The sequence below is a fragment of the Amblyomma americanum genome, chromosome 2 (genome assembly GCF_052857255.1).
Source record: "Amblyomma americanum isolate KBUSLIRL-KWMA chromosome 2, ASM5285725v1, whole genome shotgun sequence".
Lineage (NCBI taxonomy): Eukaryota > Metazoa > Arthropoda > Arachnida > Ixodida > Ixodidae > Amblyomma > Amblyomma americanum.
In genome coordinates this window covers 89,608,145-89,630,925 of record NC_135498.1, presented here as the reverse complement: position 1 = coordinate 89,630,925, position 22,781 = coordinate 89,608,145, and positions in this window count along the sequence as shown.

Here is a 22,781-nt window from a genome sequence, read left to right as displayed (position 1 = left end):
TAATTTACTTTTCGTTGTAAGCATTTTGACACCTCTGAAATGAAAATGAAAATTCGTTTTGGGGAACGGAAATGGGCAGCATCTGTCTCTCGTATTTTGGTGGACACCCCAACCGCGCTGTAAGGGCAAGGATAAGGGAGAGGCTGAGAGAAGAAAGAAATAGTGGCCGTGGGTGTAGCTGCCGCGGTCGGGTTCGAGCCCGTGTACCCCGGCTCAGTAGCCGGGCGCCCTAACCACTGAGCCACGACAGCAGGACACCTTTAAAACACCGTTTTTCCGAATTTTAACTAATTATTCAATTAATAAATTTATTTCATTACTGGTTATCTCCTACCACACGCCAATAAATCATCCTTCACTACTATTACTTCTACACCGCCGGCTTTTCGATTGAACGAGCTGTGTACGCTCTCGCGTAATCCGGGAGTAGCCGTGAATTCACCCGGCGATACGAAATCACAGAAATGCGACACTACACTAACAGCAAAAATTCAGTGAATTAATCCCACTCTTCTCGCCGGAATTAATAAAATGGCAGCACCTTGCCTTTCCGGGCCCAATATTTGAAGGAACGAAATATAAACTGGAGAATCACTTACTGTTTGGTCGGGTCCCTTCGCAGGAGTTTAAGTTTTACTCGTTTTTCAATTGCAGCGTCTGCTATTCGAATGCGGCATCCAGGAACAATTATGCTTTTGTCGGCTTATTCGACCTGAACTAGAGGTGCGTGCCGGAAACACTGCGCGTGCCTGAGCCCTCTTTCCAGCTGCAGCTAAGTAAGTGTTTAAATTTCAATGTGATTTGCTCAAGAAGAATCCTATGCAAAATTCGTTCCCCAATGGGCGCGAAAACAGCAACGATTTTCAGTCAACTTATGCTTTGCAGACTTTTTGTTTTCGGACACTAAGGACAAACTCAAATTGTCTTATCTGGATTGAATACCGCGTATTAATGACACAGAGGGTCAGAGGACTGAAAACAGTCTCAGCGAGCGTTGCTCAGCTTGGAAAGTGTTAGTGGGTTAGCATTGGTAAGCACTAAATATTCCGCGAAATGTGGATCGGCCGGCGTGCATCACTGCCTGCGAGCGCGACTGAGCTGCCCAATGACCCGGGAGCCAGTTATGCACCTTTCCTTTCCTCAAAATCATTGGCGTCTATAACGTTGCCAACGCCAATGAACCCATTGAACCCCGGCAGCCTACTGAATACTTCTAAGATGCAAGACCACGACAGGACGCTGTGTTTATCTCGCATTTTATCTAAAACTCACAATTTAGACCGTATCTGATAGCACGAGATTTTAGTGCACACACTCCTGAATGAGGAAACCGAAGACAGTAGAGGCCAAGTCATCGAATATTTTGTTTTGTCCAATAACATCTGCTTCCTGCATGCACGTAAATATTGATACTGTTCATGCAGAATGAGATGCCCGGATAAAAGTTTTTGTTCAATAACATTTGCCTCCTATATACACGTAAACATTGGTACCGTTTTATAAGTTTATTTATTTCAGAATACTGCAGGCCACTGCTTGGCCCAAGCAGGAGGTTCATGTAAAATGAGTTGCCCGGATAAGTTTTTTTTCAGGGTGTCTTTATCGATCTTTATCACAGAGTGCCTTTATAACAGAGTTTGTTTATAGATAAATCATCAATCGATTGATGGTTGATGACTGAGTATATTGGCATAGTCACCAATAAAAATTATGAGGTGCACTTCCTTACGTGCGGAAGTGCTAAAGCTGTGTGCCGTTCGCCACCTGTGCCATTTGCTGGGCCAGCACCGTACATTGTGAGGGAGGTTTTAGTGTCTTCCGCATTACGGCGCTATGATAACACACCAAGCATGGAGTAAATTTGCCGGATATGAAAAAAATTTGTTCACTTAACTGCGACATCTGAAATTGACATGTCACAATTACTGATACATGTGGCACTTTTAAACGGTGCCTCCGAAATGATGTACTACACTTTCTGACATTCAAGTTCTTCACAGCACTCACCAACTGTTAACAGCCGCCTCTGTGGGCACTCTGGTAAACGAGAAAAATATTGCGAGAAAAATTTGCTTATTGTGTTTCAATACGCCATGCTCCCGGGAATCACCCCCACGTGAATCACTGCTAATCATTCCCACGGGCACATAACGTGAAGCTGTAAAAATATATCGCTTTCGAAATAACGCTTCGTACTTTCAGAATGAGTTCTATAATTACTTGGTTGTTCTTCACGAAGGGACGACATAATAGGTGCACTGAAGAAAACTGTTTTGAAAACTTTTGCTTCCATGTATTCCTATGGGCGCTAAGCCTACTTATCACCTCCATACTTTTTCCTCAGTCGCTACAGCCAGTGAAGCACCACCGCTTCTTGCTTACATCATAGATCGGTGTTGGTCTCTAGACGTAACCACGTACACAAACCCACGTGCTTATGCGTTTTTAGAGTGAGGGCTCCACTCAGCCATGTTTCGCAAAGGTCATCGGGTGTTGCAGTTTGTCCTTCAGCTGGAGGTAGGCTGGACATGTGGCTGTGATGTCAGACCCCGTGAATCACTCCAGCGGCATCCGCAGCGCCACTGCTCCGACCGCGCTACGATGAACGGCTCTTCGCCAGATGTGGTCATGTGATTATGCACGTGGCTTAGCGTTCGCTTAATTATGTGACGCTGCTCTCGCATGCAGTTTCGCCATGGATGAGAGCGCGGCTAGCAGTGCCCGTCAAACGCAGGTATTTCAATCGTCTAACCGAGTGCAGCTAAGTGTGTTTAAGTTTTCGCTGTAACTAGGTTTAGAAGAGTTAGTCCACTGCCAATTTTTTTAGTATAGTCGGCTGCCAGCGGTCAAGTGATATGTTCCTCAAATGTGGTCTTCTGTGCGGTACAGGGGTCCGATCAACAGCCTGGACCTACTCTAATCACAGAAAGGCTCCAGGCTAGGAAATTTCCGAAGGTAAGGAGTGCCCTGAAGTGCTAACTTGGGCTACCTGGTACTTGAGAGAAGGGGCGAAATAGCGCGAAGATGTGTCGACAGCAAGGAGTGACACACACCGAGAGGCTCTGTGCGTGTCACTTTATGTTGTCATGTATTCACGCTATTTCGCAATTTCTGCACGAACGCGCCCACATTGGTCACTGATGCCAGAGCACGCAAACAAAATGCATTTTCCGGTCAGAGTTAACCTATGTCACGACAGGGGACGCCATTGTTCTCGAAAGCATGCCCTCCATCCAAGAGCGCTTGAGAAGGATGCGTAAGCCTGATATCCAGGAAAGGCAGTAGTATACAAATATTAAACCTGCAGTACATAAATACAAAGGCTCTTTAATGAAGAGACTTTAGCCGGTGTTAGCAAATCGCTTACTTGCGGCTGCGTTGGGGAGAAGATTCGGGAGACAAAAGCATAAGGACCTTGGCAGGGAAAAATATTTAAATAAAAATCGATGGCGCATGTAATGAAAGAGTTAAAGATGTAAACCTGAAGGGTGTTCAGGCAGGCTGCCCTTCACTGTGAAGGAATGATGCGGGGATTGAAAAGAGAAGGGGTGAGGAGCACAGTAAACGAGAGATCTGGAAAAGGATTTTTTTGCAGCATTTAAAGTGCATTCCTTTCTGCATCTTTTCCCTATCTCACTTCTTCCTGTGTAGCATATTTTCCTCTAGGTTATGGGCGTTGTGCCAGGCACATGGAATGAAGTTGTCAGGAAAAATTGACAAACAGCAAAACTTACTAGTTACTAAGTTCGTTTTTATTTTCCACTCATCTCAAAATAAGATTTTTGTTACAATAGTACCATTAAACATTAAACGCGACAATCGACCAAAAGCAAAATTTTTCCTCTATTTTATATGAACAGGTGTGAGTATACTGCAACAAAATTTGGCATGGAAGCGTTTTGATTTGTGAAGAGAAAACACTAAAGTTGCCTCGAGTGTAGTCATAATAAAATAGCAAATATTAGTGCTCTTCTTTCCTTTTGGTAGCCGCCAAACTTATTCATTGTTAACAAAAATGTGTAGGATTATGCCCTAGAATGCATGGGAAGGATAGGGCTTACCATGTGGGTGTAGCCGCAGTTAAAAAGCAGGGCTTCTATCTGCAATGGTTCAAATGCACTTCTACAGAGGTTTTAATGGGCGTTTACTTTATTTGTCTGCATTTTCCTTTTCGCAAAGCATTCATTGGTTATTTTTTCCTTTTAAACTGTCCAAGCAATGCCTTCCAAAGCATGACTGTGGAGGGCCTGGTAATGATTCGCAGTAATCGTCTCCCGACGGCGCCGCTGCCATAGATTTTCGTGCCATTGCTGGCAAGTGTCCGTTACACCGTGGCCGGAGCAAATTCTGTGCAGCTAGAACAAACCTCCCCTCATTTTTTGACCGCATCCCTATATAAGGACACGTTTCTAGGAGCTTTCTATGTGGGCAAAAATGACAGCAGTGGTTAGCTCGGAAACTAAACCGTATGGTGGGCGAAGTCAGCGCATATTAATGAAACAGCGCTGAACAAAGGGAATGTGAAAACGCGATAAGGTAATGCATGATTGCGGCGAGAATGCGTAGATATTCTTAGCACCTTTCACATGATGCTTGTACACTACACTTATTTCTAGTTTTTCCTTGGCAGAATCGGTGATTTGGATGTGGCAGCGTAGACAGAGGCTTCAGCTGTCGGCTTCTTTTTTTTTTTGAACTAGAAAAGCTTCGGTGCCCCAACTGGAAGCCTTTCTAGGGTAAGCCTACAAGGAGTGGCATTTTTTTACCGGCTTTAATTGAAATTCATGTTGCGCGGGGTTGATCGATAAGTTATTCTTCAGCTGCAGACTTGTAAAGGACGACCTTTTTACCTTCGGCTACACTACCTTCAAAATGGGCGAAGATAGCGGAAGTCAGTTATCATGCGCCGAAGTCGCCTACTAAGTAATTACTAGAAGAGAGGTGTGGGGGGAGGGGGTGAGTTTGTGCAATGAACTTTAAAAAGGAAGCAGTTAGCGTTTTTACTGTCCAAATCAATGCGCTGTCTTAATGCGCGCAGCCTGTACTTCTACGTCGAAACGTAAACTTTAATTTTTGCATCACGTCATGATTGCATCTTGTTCTGTTGCCGCGAATTATGTTGATAGGTAGTAGGTGCCCACGTCTGGATACCGAACAACACACCATTTGTCAAATATTTTTATACCTCACCCTATACTGAAAAGTTATGGCTTAGGGGTATAGGCAAGAATAGAGTATAATTTCACATTCGGAAACTGTGCTGAATGGGGCGCTCCGCTTTATTCATAAGGTTAGTCGTGGCAGGTTGAGTGTTTATTCTACCAATCTTTCTCCAATTTTTTCCGCTTCAAATTTCTTTTCCGGTTCATCGGTAGTAATTAATACACCTAACAAATTCCGATGAATATCTCGGGTAAAAGAGTACGTTCATAGTGCGAGTTAATACGGTAGCTTTACATACTGCGCAGTACAATCTGTGACAGTGTGAAGTTGACCTAAAAGTATTACTTTAGGCAAAAAAGATAAGGGTATAACCACGATAGTACCCAGTGGTCGAGCGAAAGCATTTTGGCAATCGCCGAGGGCAAATTGGGAGCCTGGCGTCTTGTCAGACGCGCTCAGTTATGGCTGGACATAGGCTATTGTCCATATCGGCCCAGGTAAAATTTTTGGGGTGGCCTTGGCAAAATTTGGAGACTACCAACGTGTCGCGTACACTCAATTCAGCCTGGCCATCGATCTTTGTCCAAATCGAAGGCGAAGTTTAGAGGGGGCGAGGCGCAAATGTTTGAACGGAATGGGTCACACTTGGAGACCATCGCATCGAGCGCATTCAAATTAGCCCGGACATCGATTTCGGTATATATCGATGAAGGTAATATTCCGCAGGTGGGGTCGGACAAATCTTGCGGGTGGGATGGACTATCTTTTGGAAACGACCTGAGTGTAATTTAGAGGTACCGTCGCACTGGCCATAGTCAAAACGTGCTTCGTCTTCTGACTTAAGGCTCTTAATAAGAAATCTCCAAGTGCGAAGGTCATTTCATTCCCAAATATATCCGCCGCGGGTGCTGAGTGGTTATGGCGCTCGGCTGTTGGCCCGAAAGACGCGGGTTCGATCCCGGCCGCGGTGGTCGAATTTCGCTAGAGGCCCGTGTGCTGTGCGATGTCAGTGCATGTTAAAGAACACCAGGAGGTCGAAATTTCCGGAGCCCTTCACTACGGCGTCTCTCATAGCCTGAGTCGCTTTGGGACGTTAAACCCCCATAAACCAAACCAAACCAATCATTGCCAAATATGCAACCGGTCTGACTTTTGTGTTGAGTAGAGCTATCGCTCTAAAAGCGAATATTACTCCAAAGTTAAAGCAACACTGCAAAGTCAGTACGAGCAGTATAGATCATTATCTACAAGAATTTGTGGCGGTGTATTTTCGAACACAACACAGTGCATCTTTTCTGACTCTATCATGCCCACTGCAGGAGCTGTGACTCTGCGTTAAACTCACCGTGCATGACCCTGCCATAGTTTGCAACTTCACTCGCGAGTTCAGCTGTTTCTAGCTGCATTGAAATAACTTTATCAATCTTTTTGATATGCGCAACACGTTTCCGGGAACCGGGACTCTGATCACTGGTGAGGAGACTGCCACCAGTGGTCAAAGTCAACGCATATATTGTGTGTGTCACCATTCTGTCCGTCTCTTCAAGTTCTGTTTTTGATAAAAAGAAAACCTGTGTGTTGGTGCATGTGCAGGCAGCCTCCAGGTGGTATCCTGAGCTGATGACCCGCTGTCTCATGCGGAGGTGGCTCTAGCTCTCCAAGCAACCTGCCACGTCGGATAAGGTGGCGAAGACGAGGGATGGCGGTAAGGATTTCTTGAGCGGGAGGCCTTTCATCCCTCTTTCCCAGGTTGGCGAACAGAAAGACAGAATGGTTTGGTTTGGTTTGGTTTATGGGGGTTTAACGTCCCAAAGCGACTCAGGCTATGAGAGACGCCGTAGTGAAGGGTTCCGGGAATTTCGACCACCTGGGGTTCTTTAACGTGCACTGACATCGCACAGTACACGGGCCTCTAGAATTTCGCCTCCATCGAAATTCGACCGCCACGGCCGGGATCGAACACGCGTCTTTCGGGCCAGCAGCCGAGCGCCATAACCACTCAGCCACCGTGGCGGCTAGAAAGACAGAATAGGCCTCCATGGTAGTAGCACAGTGGTCATGGCACTCGGTTCTGGACCCATAGGACGCAGGTTCGATCCCGTCCGCGGCGCTCGCACTTGTCATGAATGCAATATTACTGAATTGCAAAACTATTTTCAAAACTAAAAATAAAGGTGAGGATAATTTTGTCAAAGGTAAAAGCTCTAAGAGAGTTGTTAAAGATGGGACACCTAAGACCAGCCAGTGAAATGTGCTGATGTGTGTGTGTGTGCTTGCTCTTGTTCAGCTCACCTTGCGTTCGGGTTACAACAGCACTGATGCCAGAGGTGGTGGCGATCGTGACTAGCGTTGGCAGGGGTGCCTCAGTGGTCCACGTTGTACAAAGGCAAGCGCGCACACGCTCTCGTACGCTTCAGGCTGGCGCACAATCTACCCCGGCCCCTCTTTGGAGTGCCACGCAGATCACGTGACCACGGGGCAGTCTCGAATGTTCTTGGTTACAAGGAGCGAAGAACATTCAGTGCGCTGTATTTCCATTCAAACGACTAAGGCTAGAAAAGTAGTGTTGCTCAGGAACGGCACCACGCCTATAGCTTGTTAAATAGTTGCGCATAAAACCAGGCGCCTGTAACAAAAAGGATCGTAACTGTCTTTGTTATACAGAGTGCTTCAGCTAAGACTCTCCGCAGTTCTTAAAAATAAGCTTTCTGAGTTAGAAATTTTTTTCGGCATGGCTTTCTCACCGGCGTAGTACTTCAAAATACAGCTCATGCTAACGAGCAGGCTGGTTAACTGATACTGAATAACAAAGTAGAAGGTTGTAGATAAGATACCCCTGGGTGTTCATGCTGCCCTGGATTGGTCGCCGACGAACTTGGGTTCTTGCTCGAGTGCTATGCCCTATTGTGGCGCCCGGTGCGTAGTGGGGGACACTAGGCCCCAGATGCTGGGATAGAAAGGCAGGGTCGAGGTCGAAGAGGTACGCGGTGGCTCATCCGTTCGTGCACGCTCAGGGATGTCTCGGGCAGTGGTCCGTCGCTCAATGCCTACTAACTACGATAAGCGGAGTGCACAATCAGTCAGACGACCGTAATCCCTTTCTCCGCAGGGGGTCGGCTTCCTTTTCCTGAACTAGCCCTCTTCGCATGGCCCATGCACAGGATGCTACAGGGTAAGTGTGTTAAGAGCACCACTTCGGAACCTATTTCACTGTTTATCAGGACATGATGGTATTTGTGTATAGGCAGGATGCCGCGCGGGCTTGTATAAAAGTTCCCTTACAAAAATTTCTATACTCTATAGATTGTCCATAGACTTTTGTCTATACACTTTTAGCAGACTTTTGTCTATAGACAGTCTATAGGCTGCGGATAGACAAAAGAGAATATCTACAGGAAGGCGATAGTCTACAAGAAGTCTATAAACAGTCTATAGACCATTTTCAAGGGTTGTACGTGGTTGGATGTGTATCGATCGCAGCGCCATATGATCGTCGGACGTAGGTAGGCGGCTTGAAGCAACAGCTTGAATACCGAAAGGTGCTCGATTTAAAGCGCAAAAAGTGGCTTCTGCACCACACAACTTGACTGACCATGTGCTCCGAGCATGGGAGTGGCAGTGATCAACAAAAAAACTATTCCGTAGGAGCTTCGGACAATCAAAAGCGCTACGAACTGTCACAGGAAGTTACTTCAGGATTGGCGTGCTTTGCTTGGGAAATGCACTTGATGCGCCATTTGTGACGCGCAGTTGCTGATTCCTGCGAGGTCGTAATTGCTGCTACTTGAAGTGAAACAAGATTCGCAGCGCTAATTCCACTTCTATCCTGTTTGATGAAGCGATCACTTCCTTAAAATTATTTTCATATCCGACTTTGTCTCAAACCGGCTGTCATTGAATGGCTTCACATGCTTCCTACGGTAAAAAGATTATCTATATTGGCACTGCACCGTCTAGAGCGCATGGATTAATTTTCGGTGCTTCTTCATACCAGGAACGTTGGTTTTATTTTTATTTTTAAGATTTCATTCTCCAGATTAATTTTTGCTGGCAGTTTGGTTTGCTTGTAAAGTTTCCACATCCAGGTTGGAAATTCACGCCGCTTAGACATTACCGGTGTTTCCATCACTCATGGGGAAAAAACATGCGCGGCTACATTTGGATGCAGCGCATCTTACAGGCTTGGTGCCGCCCTGACACATGGTTTTTCGACATCCCATTCAGCGCATCGAAACAGAATAGACTGGCTACAGTTAGGCCTGCCGTAAAGGGGCCGTTTTTAGAACCTAAAGCCTGTTTGAACATGGCGTATGTCGCTAACAACTCCTAGGTTGGCCGAAATCATATGGAACAATTCTGGACAATGGCATTCTTGAACCGGAAAGAGTTGATGAGCGCAAATTTTTCGTTTATTTTAAGATTTCACTTTTGAGCCGCGGTGGCTCAGAGGTTATGGAGCTCGGCTGCTGACCAGGAAGACACGGGTTCGATCCCGGCCGCGGTGGTCGAATTTCGATGGAGGTGAAGTTCTAGAAATCTGTGTACAATGCGATGGCAGTCGCGTCGAAGTATAAGTCCCTCATAGCCTTAGTCGCTTTCGTACGTTAAACCCCCATAATCAAAGAAACAAGATAGTCCCCATATGGTTTTCGATGGAGCCTTAACTGCTCGATGCGAGCGATGGAAATACAATAAAAGAACAATTTTGCTACATGTCTGAAAAATGGACCATTACCTTCAACATTTCCATACCAGTAGCTCGCAGTTTTGCGATAATTAAAATTGTTTCGCAAAAATGTTGGACATGATTCTATGTGGAGACCTTTCAGCGCCGAGACGAATGAATGGACAAAATTCTGCGTGTTCGTTTGGCGGGAAAATGGCTGTTGCCGGTCACTGCTCTCACCGAACGTGGATCTTGGCCTACAAGATACGGCGGCAGCGCAACCAGAAAAAGAACGAACGCAAGCGCTCAACGTAGTTCCTCGACAGCCGTGAACCAACTAGCCCCAGAGACCGCAGCGGTGGCCGAGTGGTTGAGCATCTGCCTCGCATGCAGGAGGTGCGAGGTTCGATCCCCAGTGCCGCCGGGTACCCACCGGTGATACAATGGGCGCAATCTTTCCCCTGGTATGGTGCTCGGCTTATTTAGGGTGAAATGCTTGGGAAATGGGTCTTTGACCCCACCTTGAGAAATCAAAAATACCTTGAGCTATGGCGCTCTTTGGCCTCAGATGCCCTTGCGCCATAAAAATTCGTCATCACCATCACCAGCTAGCCCCACTCAACACTCTGGGTTAGAGAACCTTGGCGTATTAAAGATGTGAACGAAGTGAGGGAGAAAATTTCTACTGATGTGTGAAAAGCGCAGCTTTGAAATGTCGTGTCTTGACTGGAGTGTTTTCCAGCTTTATGAGTTTGGGTGTCATTTCCCCCAAGCCGGCGGTGCGTGCACCTTTCGCCGAGCTATGTATTCCGCATGCGCGCTGTCTCCACCTCTCTATCCCCCTAGCTGGGGGGTTCAAACACACTCCACCCAGCTGTTCACCTCTTCTCCACTCTCCCGAAACGCCGCGTGCCCACCTGACTCCCTAAGTAGCGGGCCTCCACACGGAAGGAATAATCGGTGGTGAAACCAATTTAAAGACACCACGGGACCGCGATAAACGTTAAGGCGAAGTGTGCAACCACAACTGACAACGCAGATTTGGTAGGTCAAACCATATCACCTGTAACTTTTTTTCTGTTGAGCGTGAAGTTTTCTACGATGTGTAGACCCGAACTTCACCTTTTGTTTTAACGTATAGTAAAGTCGTTCTTATTCTTACTGTGATGTCGAGGCTACGCTACGGCGTTCCTTATAGCCCGTATATGTAGCTGTGGGACATTTCACACCCCTTTTACTTAAGAGCCCCGATCGGGTTGACGAACAAAGCGCGGCGGCATGTATTATGGCGAAGAGGGTAGTTAGAGATACCGTGATGTGATAGAATGGTTGCATTGTCCGCCTTATTTCAAGGAATTCTTGAAGAACGTACTGTCATTCATTGACCGCGAACACTACAAAAGCACCCGTTTCGATAAACTAGAACGAAGGAAACAGAAAGTTGCAACAGGGTATAATGCATGACAGCTGCGAGAATGTTCAGATATTTTTGGCACCTTTGGCGTGATGCTTGCAGACTGGATTTCTTGTTTCTGCTTTTCCTTTGGCAGCATCGGTCGTTTGGATGTGGCAGCCTGGGACGCGGATCAAGCGGCCGCTTTCTTGCGCCTGAGTAAGTGCAACAACAGTGGCATTTTGAGACAGCGTTGATTGCAATGTATTTTATCAATATGTTAGGTCTAAATCGCCTACTTTAAATGAATATTTAATTACCTTCGGCTGCACTAGCACCCCGAACGTGGGGGAAGACTGTCACGATTGTTATACTTCATAGAAAAAAAAACTATTGTATGCCAGTCGAACGAGAACCATGGTGTCTATCAGCCCCGCGTATGTCAGACGATCAGAGTGTAAAGGAAAACATTTACAAATTATACCTAGTAAGGCTGATGAATTTCCAAGTTCTAAGCCTTTATAGGCTAAGCCGAAACTTGGGCGAGTTGCATAAAATTGTTAAATAGCGCGAAAGGAACACGAGGGACCGAAAGGACGATCTAAGCTTGTGTCGTACTAAGCCTTGTTTCCTGGAACGAAGTCAGATTTCAGCTGAGAGAGTTTTCAAAGAATTGGCAGCAGCGCAAAAAAATGCTTCTACAAAATTCCACCGTCAATTCAAAGCCTGTTCGTGGCGTTGGTGTGTTTTTTTTTATTCACACGTCGAGTAGTTCAGTACAATCGTATCTTCTTTCTATTCTCTGTATTCGCTAGAAATGCGGCATAGGAAAGCGGTGCCGCACTGTAGTGGGCAAAGCCAACCACTGCAGTCTTAGCATGGAAATAAAGGTGTCTCTTAACCACCTTGCTAAGAATCATTGCTCGCTATGCCTTGCATTGTACGATGTGCTAAAAATGAATATTTTGTACTACTGTCCAAATAACAGAATGACATCTTTAGGTTCATATCTGTCCCTGGTGAGAAGTGTGGCTGCGTATTCGAGCGCCTGACTTTGTGAACCACATTTCTTGCAGGCATGGTAGGGAATTGACACTCAGCGTTTGGGTAACGCGTAGACGTGCAAGAAAAAAAGTCACAGGCGGTTCAGTTTCGGGTTAACCACGAATAATCGTGCGCAAGCAACATTAGCCCTGGTTTGTCATGGTTCATCTTGACTTTGTATGCTTCTGCTTGACCTGAACTGGCTTACTCTGGTTGATGTGTCATATAATGTAAGTTTCCATGATATTGCATCATATTAAACTTGTACTGCGAAACAATTATTCATTCTCTAAATTCACAGAACTCTGGGAGACCTGATTCAGCTCCTGGCGCAGAGCTGCAGCGGTGAAGCTACGCGCCACTGCATGCGATGGCAGGTGCTGCCATCGGTGGGGCTTGTGAGACCCACGTTGTTCTTGTGGAAAGTCTCGCGGACTAATCACTAATTTAACGTTCATGGTGACCAGTTTGCTCACAATCCTGATGACGTCACAACGTCACGTGACCAAGGTGGTCAACGTGCTAGAAGCAGGCCTCAGACACCTCAGACAAGACAACCGCTTCTCGGCGGAGTGCTAGCGCTAGAGGGCACTGAAATGGCAACCATAAGAATCGTTCACTTCAGATGGGGGCAACCTAGCTCACGTGACACTGTGACGTCTTCCCAACCTTCCCGCCGGATTGTCAGCAAGCTGCCCACCGTGACGAGAGTCAGTTCAGTTAGTGATCTTTCGCGACAGGTTCGTCGGGAAGAGCGAGATGGATCTCAAGCCTCACCAACTGCAGCACCAGCCAGCGCAGTGCAGAGGTGCATCGCTTAACCGCCGCACCAGTGCGCCAGTAGTGGTGTGAGAAATTCCAGGGATATACGAATGCAGAGAATGGCTTTCTACTGCAGTGAAATTGAAAATAATGCAATATCAAGAAAAGCATTATCTTCTAATACATTAACCAGGGTAAGACAGTTTAAGTCCAGCAAAACCATAGAAAGTCAAGACGAATTGTGCAAAGCCAGAGCTAACGGTAATGGCGCGGGATGATTCGCGATAAGGCCGAAGCGCTAGCGCCTGCGATTTATATATTTGCTCTGGGCAAATGGCGACGGCGGCGCCTTTTCTACGAATCGGGGCCCTTAACGCTATGGCGTTAATATCCTCCGAGAATCAACCTAGGTTGAAGAATGGGCCTCCTAGGTCACGTGACCTTGTAATATCACAACGTGCCCACCGTAAGTTAAATTATTAACTGGTCGCGAGTGGTTTCTCCGGAAGAGCAATCTAAGCCTCGCAGCGCTACTGGTGGAAACACCTGCCATTAAGTGGCGCACCACCTAACTACTGCAGCATTGCAGTGGAAGTGGCATGAGGTCTCCCAGGCCTCTATGAATGGAGTGCTTATGCCACTTTTAGCACTGTGGTGCAGCGGTTGAGTGACGCGCGCCTGCCCTGCGATTGCAGGTGCTGCGACCAGTGGGGCTGCGAGGCCAATTTCGCGTGTATCGGCATTAATCCATTAAAGGTACCGCGTCATACGCTCAAAGCGAGCCCACGTTTCGCCTCCAGTTCTCCTATTGGGACGCAACTTGGGAAACGGTCCCAGGCCACGGTCACGCGTCTAGCTTCCAGACGAAGGCGAACACGACGCACCAGTCTGAAGCCAATATTTGACCACTGTCTCTGATGTTGGGCGCTCTCTGCTGTCCTGGCTGTGACAGGATAGTGAAAGCCCCGGAGACAAAATAAAAACAGCGCCTTGGAAAAGCATCTCCGGGCCCCTTGCTACTCGTTAGTTGGTTACAATGGAGTTTTGCCATGTCTGGCAGCGTCCGTGCTGCATCATTCAAACCTTGGCTATGTTTTCTTTGAGGAAGCGCGTAGAGTCATTGTCTTGTACGAAGGCGTCTTTAAAAAACTCGGCCACGTCAACAAGCGGGCTGATGGGAAATATTTCGAGCAGTGAAGGTGCTGGAACCGGTGGTCGTCGCTCTTGAACTCTATAACACGCACTGGGAAGTAGTTATGCGCCAGAGCATTGCGTCTGCAAATTTTATGCAGCCGGGACGCTGAAGAGGAGACGGCGGATCCCTCCCAAGACAACAGGCATAGACGCGATTCCGTCCGGGAGCACAACATCGCGCACAGTCTCTGCACAGCCGAGTCTCTGCCGTGGTGAGCACAGGAGGCTGCTCGTTTCTTGGATCTCACTTCGCTGTTTGAAATTCCAGCGCCGCGCCCTTATTTTTCACGAGTTACCAGGGCTCTGCAGCACTTTATGAACATCGTACGTAAACTGCTTGCGTTGTGTTGCCAAGAAGATCTAAGCTAAATTTCCGCATCTACATAAAACAGAGAACACAGAATTAAGCCCGCGAGTTGGCTTGCTCTTCTGGTTCGACTGTCTCAACCAGCACGCTATTCTTAGATGAGGCTGCCGTATATATCTCGCAACAGCTTTTAGTCGCATGCTCTCGGAAATCATAAGAACGTTACGCAGAAGCTCCAGCGAAGTAGATTACCAAATAATGAGCGTATTAAACGATGCTGAACAAGCTTGGAAGCCTGGCCAATCACGTGCACCCTTACTCGATGGAGCTACCTTGAGGAATAAAGAAAACAGTCAAAGCAAGGCCATACGATTACGCCCACACCATGACGTTTCGCAGGGTGTGGCCGGTGGAGAGGCGCCCAGCTTTGGGCATGCTAGGAACCACGACAAGGGAAGAAAGCTGTGAAGAGGACGGGGGGTCAGTTTTGTATAGCGAAAACTGCGCTGCCAGGGAAAGCGTAAAAATATTACTCGAGCGCTTTTTCTAATTGTCATTGAAGGCCTCTAACTATCACAAGTAATGTCAAAGGGTGACTTGTTTTATGGCGTACTTGTACATCAGCGAGAAGAGCATGGATGCATAAGGTCCTTATGCGTCGGGGTTTCTAGCGTTGTTTCTACTTAATTTGTTTTAAAAGAAATTTTCTACATCTTTGAGGAAAAATTTGGCTCAGCCACCTAGAAACTTTTATGTTTCGAATATAGTTGTTTTAAAATTAATCTCAGCCGTTGTGTGAAAAAACATGGCTCCGCCCTGAAATTTTTTTTCTTGGCAGTTGTGATCTTGCTTCGACAAATAGAATTGGGTTAGCTGCATCAAGTACTAAATAAAAATGAAGGAAAGTCAATTAGGATGCAGAATAAGTTTAACTGCACTGAGCAATGTGTTTTCTTGTAACAGCAACTGGAATTGTTCAAACGTAAAAATAATTTACTTTGTGCAACAGTTACTTCGCGACGCAAGTGATTTAAGGGGGTATCGTATGTAAACTTGGAGTACTTATGAAATTAACTACTCTTCAAAAGATTGTAAGAGTGAAGGTTTCCTGCTTTTCTTGCCTTGAAAAGTCAAACAATAGAACTCAGAAAAAATGCACCTGCAAAAATAGAAAATCAGCGCATAAATATCAAGGGGAACCTAAGTGGAAAAATTGAGAGACAATCAACGGAAAGAAATAAAAAATAATATACTCCTCCCGGTAACGCTTTGCATACCAGGCTCCTATTCTCTACAAGAGGAGAGGAGAATTTTCCGTCCTCGACTTTGGCACCAGCCAACCGTGGCAGATGGTTCACGGAGGCTCGAGAGAACACCGGACTCCGGGCAGTATTTCCCGACAAGGGGGCTCTCATATGGACAAGACTCTTGATTTTTACTTTAGAAGCTGCCTACATTTAAACTGAATTTACTCGAAAAAGCTTGTGGCTTACAAAATGCATTTCATTTTGGTTAATAATAATTTGTTTTGGTAAAAGCATTTTTGAATTTAATTCGTAAAATTGTCTCGTGATATTGTGAAACAAGCAACCCTTAAGACCAATGGAAGAAATTAATACTAAGGCGTTCATTAAGAAGTCCAGGCAGATTTGAAAGCTTGCAAAACGAACAGGACACGTTTCCTGTTTTTCGGACCAGCCACAACTGGCCCACGTTTCGACATCGGCTTCATTGCGACTCTATATGACTTAGAACGATGTTTTATGTGGTTTTGCGATGCCTAAAAAAAGGAGCAGTGATGATATCAAACGAGTCTATGGTACTTATCGCCCTCTACGGTCAGCGCATGACCGCTGACCAGCGTTGTGGACAGATGAAAAGGACGCCTTGAATGCGGCCTTCAAGCTAACTTTGCAAATTTCGTCGCTTTATTCGCAGGACTTAAGCCATGCTCTCTCGAATGCCTGGTTGTGGAGCGTGATAGTTTTGCTCTGAGAACGAAAAATGCCAATAGACACTGTTAGGCAGACTGGAAGTCAGTAAAGCCACGTAAAGGGCCTCATTCAGACACAAATTCGTCACGGAACTATTAATTATTCTTCTGCTGCGTCAGCTGCCTGTCCTGGATTCGCAGAGGTTCCAGCGTCTGGTCGATAGATTTATGAGCAAAAAATGAATAAAAGCATCTGGATCGGTTTAATGTTACAAAATTACACGTGGGCTATTAAAGTTGGCCGTATTCCACTTTTCGAATCAATTTCGAGCCCGTGGGGTTCTTTAACGTGCACTGGCATTGTGCAGCACACCAGCGTTTAGCAGTTCAAGTCCATCGAAATTCCACTACAAAAAACGGGATTCGATCCAGTGGCCTTGGACTCAGCAGGCGATATATCATGGTCACTTATTCAGAGCAGCGGGTAGGCTTTCCTTAAAATATCGGCTTAATTTTGTAACAATAATTTTGATGGTGGTTTAAAAACGCGAACACATTTTGTTGGGTCGCGCAATTTCTGTAATACTACTCGAAAACATGTCTAAAGCCCCAATTCGATGGACACATCCAAGGGGCGGCTCGCCACCGCGCCCAGCGCCGCGCCGCGACGGGCGTCAAAAAATGGCATACACCTCCATGCTCCCTGTGCTGGCGCGTTCCCCCTCTCGAGCCGACTGAAGGAATTTCGAGCGTGAAGGGAGGGAATTTGGGGGGCGTGAAAGGACAACTTACACCGCGAAAAGTTCCAGGAACGTGAAAGAGCTTCAATCCATGAAGAAAAGAGTTCCCGAGAACCCCGCGGTCCTCCCATTGTTGTAAACCGGATCCCGCTTCCAACACAGGCTTCCAACGCTCAGGCGCGGATATGTGACATGTACGGAAATCTGCGCCCAACTCGCGCTTCAGGCTTTGCGCATGCGCAGACATGATCCAGCGTACGCCCGTACGCGTAGGCGCTCTGCCGGTACGCGTAGGATGCGTCCATGGAGCTGAGGCTTAAGTCGTCGAAAAGGCCGTTTAGGCCGTCGTAGAATCCTGTACCGGAGCCCACTCGCTAAAATTGCAAAGAGCAGTTTCCGTTATCGCTTTCTGTAGTTTCTTTTCGAGCTTTTAAATTTAACACACCATTAACAGACATTTTTTGATGAAAACTACATGAACTAACACCTTACTGCCATCGCTACTGAGCTGCGTGTGTTGGCTCACTGCAGCTCCCGCGGCAAGAGATGTGTGGCAAGGCTCGGGACGAGTGGCTGCCCCAGAATGCCAGTGGCCCGACCGCAACTGCTTGTACGCCCCCACAGAGAAAGTGACGCGCCTACAACAACCATTCAAAGGTACGCGGCGGGGATGGCTTGTTCCCGTAACCGCGGCGCTGGACGAAAACCCAGTTGGCCCATTTTAAATTTTTGATTGCACCACCAAAAAGAGCAGCTTTTTAGATGCGTTTAATGTGTTCTCTTTGTCTGCGTACAAAGCTACATCACAGTGCTTTGCACTAGAATAAAAAATTAGCCGGGGTTAACTCCGCCTAAACCGATGTATGACGTGCGAAAGCTCGGCAACTTAAATGGTTACGCCACAAGCGGCGTCATAGCAATGTGATGGCCAAATCTCAAAGCCATGAACTACATTTTCGGGGATGGCCTTGGGCTAAATTTCTGGAGATCACCCGAGCCAATTTCGGAGATCGCCATCCATCGTTTACAGCACGGTCAATTTGGTTCGATATCGACTCTGGTCCAAATCGGCAGCTGTCAAATTTTGGGGGAGGCCCGGGCCAAATTCTTGCCTCTTTGCATCACATTTGCTAGAGCAACGTGCAATGCACAAGCAAGATACACGCGCTACCTATACGTAGGCTTAATATTGGCGTCAGAGTTGCTATAGCAACGTGCGATGCACAAGAAAGAGTTGTGCTCAACATAGTCGTCACAATTTCTTCGGCAAAGAGCGGTGCACAAGGAAGATGCGCAAGCATGATTCCTGCTCGACTCTGGACACGTTGTGAGTGCTTTCACGCTAAAATGAGGCTTGTCATGGACGCAGGGCCTACCTCGATCCCGGGCTCCGCTGAGTAGTGTGTCCGACCCTTCGGGCTGATGAAAGATGGAACTTGGAGTTTGCGAAAATAATAACAAGCGGGGTTAATGATACTTCGAAGAAACATTTACACTATGGAGAAAAGCAACCAGTCAAAATTCAACAGTTCATGCATCGAGCGACTGGATGAGCATTCTCGTCTGTTCCCAGACCGTCTGTTCTCACTCAGAACGCTCCTTAGATCCCCTAAAGTCCGGCTTTTCATACGGTGGTGGCGAATTTCTCCAAGAGGGGAATAGTTGCACAGCATGTAGGAAGCGGAGGCACTCGTTGCAGAGTCCATCCGTGGGAACTGGCGAAGAGGAATCGCAAGTCCGCTTCTATTACGCATAGAGGTGCAACAGTATTGCAACCGACACAGGTGATTCGTGCGGCGCCGCGGGCCACAACTAGAGCAAGGTCTCTCCGGTCTCGGCCGGCTTCTGACGGATACGGCTAATTACTTGAAAGCACTGCTCTTTTATTCCTTTGTTGTCTGCCCATCGTCGGTCGCTGCTCCAGGCGTCCTTCTTGCTGGAAACCAGTCAAAGGGAAGGCCATCTCCCGCCCCCCACCGAGCCAGGCGTGGGCTAATCTCCGCGGGTATTTTCACAGCCAGGCATCCTTTTTTGTAGGGTCATCGGATGATGAAATGTCGTGTCGCCAGCAAGGTTGTAACAGCTTCTTCCCCCGCCTAGAGGAGGCTCATCGGGTAGCAGTCGCCGCTGCTGCACGAAGAGACGACTGAATTGCTTGCAGAAGAACCAACACTTCTCCGTCACTAGTAATATTGTCTTCTTTTATGTTGACCAAATTCTTAGAGGTTTCTCTGAAACAGCAACCACATGCCCCAGCAAGCACTCAATTGCCCTCCAAGAAAACCAGTTCAAACGAGGGATTACTACAATTTGGTTTACTATAGCTCCTCGAGAAACGTCCACACTGAAAGAAATCGGGACCCACGTATGCTGAGAAAGCCAAGCATTCTTCGACATGCATTCCCACAAATAAACGCAAGAATTAAAAATAAGCTTAATTATCAATTCTGGATTCCTGAATAGCACGCCGGGCTGCTTGGAAAGAATGACTAAGTGCGTCCGCGTTTGCATTCAATTTACCCTTATTGTAACTTATGTCCAAATTATATTGCTGCAGAATCAAGCTCCACCTCAGAAGGCGATTGTCCTTTGATGTCGAGGTTTGCAGCCAGAAAAGGGGACAATGGTCCATTTATACGATGAATTTGGCACCTCTGCGATAGCATTGTAGTTTTTGGATTGCCCAAACAATGCAAGCGCAGACTTTTTCCCGACGCGCAGTACGTCATCTCTCGAGAGCTCTAGTTTTCGGCTTAGGTAGAACACGAGATGTTCGTTGCCGTCGTCATCCATCTGGCAGAAAATTGCCCATAGCCGTCGATCACTCCCATCACATTGTACTGTAAATTCTCGGTCGTAATCCGGAGCTCGCAAAACCGGGCGGCAAATCATTACAACCTACAGCTTCAAGAAGGACGCTTCCGGCTTTTGGTTCCATACTACATTGGTCGGCTCAGTCCTGCGGAGAGCATCGGTCAGGGGGCTTTTCAAAGCGGAATAATCAAGGATATAGTGATTGTAATATCCCGTGAACCCAAATAATGCCCGAATGTCCGTCGTTGTCCTCGGCCGCGTGTAGTCTGCTACCGCTGATATCTTAACCTCACTGCCTTTCCTGTAACCTTGGCCTACGTTGTGATACAAATAATCGAATAATCAAATAATAATCAATAAATGTTCCGCCCATGAATCTGAGAAGACAGCAATGTCGTCCAAGTAGGGCACCGCTAATGCTGCACAGCCCTGTAGAACCCGGTCCATTAGGCGCGAGAAACAAAATGGAGCATTTATGGGCCCGAAGTTCATCATTGTTGGCTGATAGCTTCCTGTTAGAGTGAGGAAAGTTAAAATATGTGCTCGCGCGTTCAGTGAGCGTCACTTGCCCCTGCCCTCGAATAAGGCCTAGCGTAGTTACTTAGGCTGCTCGACTGGCCTTTTCCACTCTCTCTTCGATATTGGGAATAGGGTACGCTTGATCTTTGGAAACATCATTTAACTTCCGGTAATCTACTACAGGCTTTGGGTCTTTAACCGGAGCTTCCACCAAGAACATAGGCGAAGCGTACTCGCTTTCAGAGTGCTTGATCATTCTTAAATCCACCATGCTCTTTACCTCCCTATCAGGGATATTTTTCTACCTTGGAGAGAGTCGATAGCACTTTGACATCACTGGCTCCTCGGAATTTAGCTCATTATGATTAATCAAAGCAGTTCTGTCGGGCCTGTCTACGAAGCAGTCATAAAAAACTGCTATAAGATCGCGAAGATCAGACAACTGAGATTTTTTTAGTTCTCCTGTCCTCCTAGTTTTCGTAAGGAGTTCCTTCGCACTGTTTTCATCTCCGCTTAGACAGATAAGGTCATCTTCCATCTCCTCAGGAAGGTTCAGCGTTAGTTTTACTGTGGCCTCTCTCGGCACGTAAGGCTTCTTTAGGTCACAATGGTAAATGCCCGCTTCTTTACGCCTTCCCAGGGTATTCCCTACGTAGTCGGTGTTAGAGAGCTTGGTAACTACTTCAGCAGGCCCTTCCCACTGTACTTCGAGCCTATTCTGCCTTGAAGCACTCAGCAACATTAATTTGTCACCGCTACAAAACGTCAGTTGTGCGGGCTGACCAATCATATCAGACTTTAGAACGAACATGGGTCGACTTTATGCTGGCCTCTACGAGTTCTTTAGTGTTATGTAGACAATCCAGTAGAGTAAACACGAATTCTACTACCGTCGGGTCTTCTCCGCGCCCCCTTCCAGGCTTCGCGTTCCATTCGCAGAAGTCAGCGCAGTGACCTTTCGTACACCAACTCGGCGAGGATAAATCCAGTGGATTATTGCGGCACTGAACGCAATGCGAAAAGTGCCACAGGAATAAAAGCGGCCCAGTGAAGCTTATTTTCATAGCACAGTCCCCTAATTACGCGATTTAGAGAACAGAATGCCACCTTTCTACGCTGTTGCTCTGTGTATGATGGATTGAGCTGTGCACAATCCTAATGCCGCATCGTTCTAGAAATGAGGTGGTGAGGGCACTAGGGAATACACTACTCTGATCAATTTGGATCTCGGAAGGGAATCTCACTCGGGCAAAGACTAACAGTGAATTCACAACACTCTCTGTCATCACCTCGCGCAGCGCGAGAGCCTCTGGAAACACCGTGGCAGGGAATAACATGCTGAGAATATCACAACACCCTGACTCTATCACGGGAAATGGCCAAACTACATCTATCACCAAGCGCTGAAACGGCTTAGTAATAATCGGTACTAAAACCATCGGTGCTTTCCACTAATCTCGCGACTTTCCGGCCTGCTGGCACGAGCTTACAAAACGCTCCAGGTCCTTAAACATCCAGGCCAACAGTACCCTCGAAAGCCTCTGCTCCGTTTTCCTGATTCCCAGGTGGCATGACCACGAAATGCAAGGGGAAAGTTGCATTAAGTCATGTCGGTACTTCTGGGGAATGACTAATTGGTCTAGCTTCATTCCATGCTTATCATTGTATAAACGATAAAGCACACCGCCTCTCATCTGGAAATTCTCTTTTTCTCACTTGCTCGTTCTGTGGAGCTTTCTGATCTCCTGTATGGTCGGGTCATAGCATTGTTCCACTGCTAGCTGTTCTGAGTTCGCACTCAGCAACGCCGCGAAACTGCTTCACACTGGCGGCAAAAAGCCATTCTCTAGGATTTCCTCGTTCCGTAGTCTGTCATACTGACCGGTCCCAGGCTGACCGGTCTCGGGTGCCTCGTTAGCACGATTTTCTCAACCTTGTTCATTCGTTTCTTCCCCAATTTTAACGGCTGTTTCCTTCGCAGTGGCATTCTCAGGAGTAAGCTGCGTTGCAAGTTCTCGCGACTTCGAACTTCTTAAAGCCTGCGCAACTCGGTCTCCAAAAAGGATGCCCTTCTTTCGTATTCACTGTCCTATTTGTTGGAGAACAAATACGGATGGCATTTAGGTAGCTTTCCTGAAACTGTGGCTTCGGTTGTAAGCGTACCGAAAGAGCCCTCAATTACCACTCTGGCTAGAGATAAGCACACGCTTTGTTCCTCCACTGCCTCGGGTCCATGAGCCTCTGAT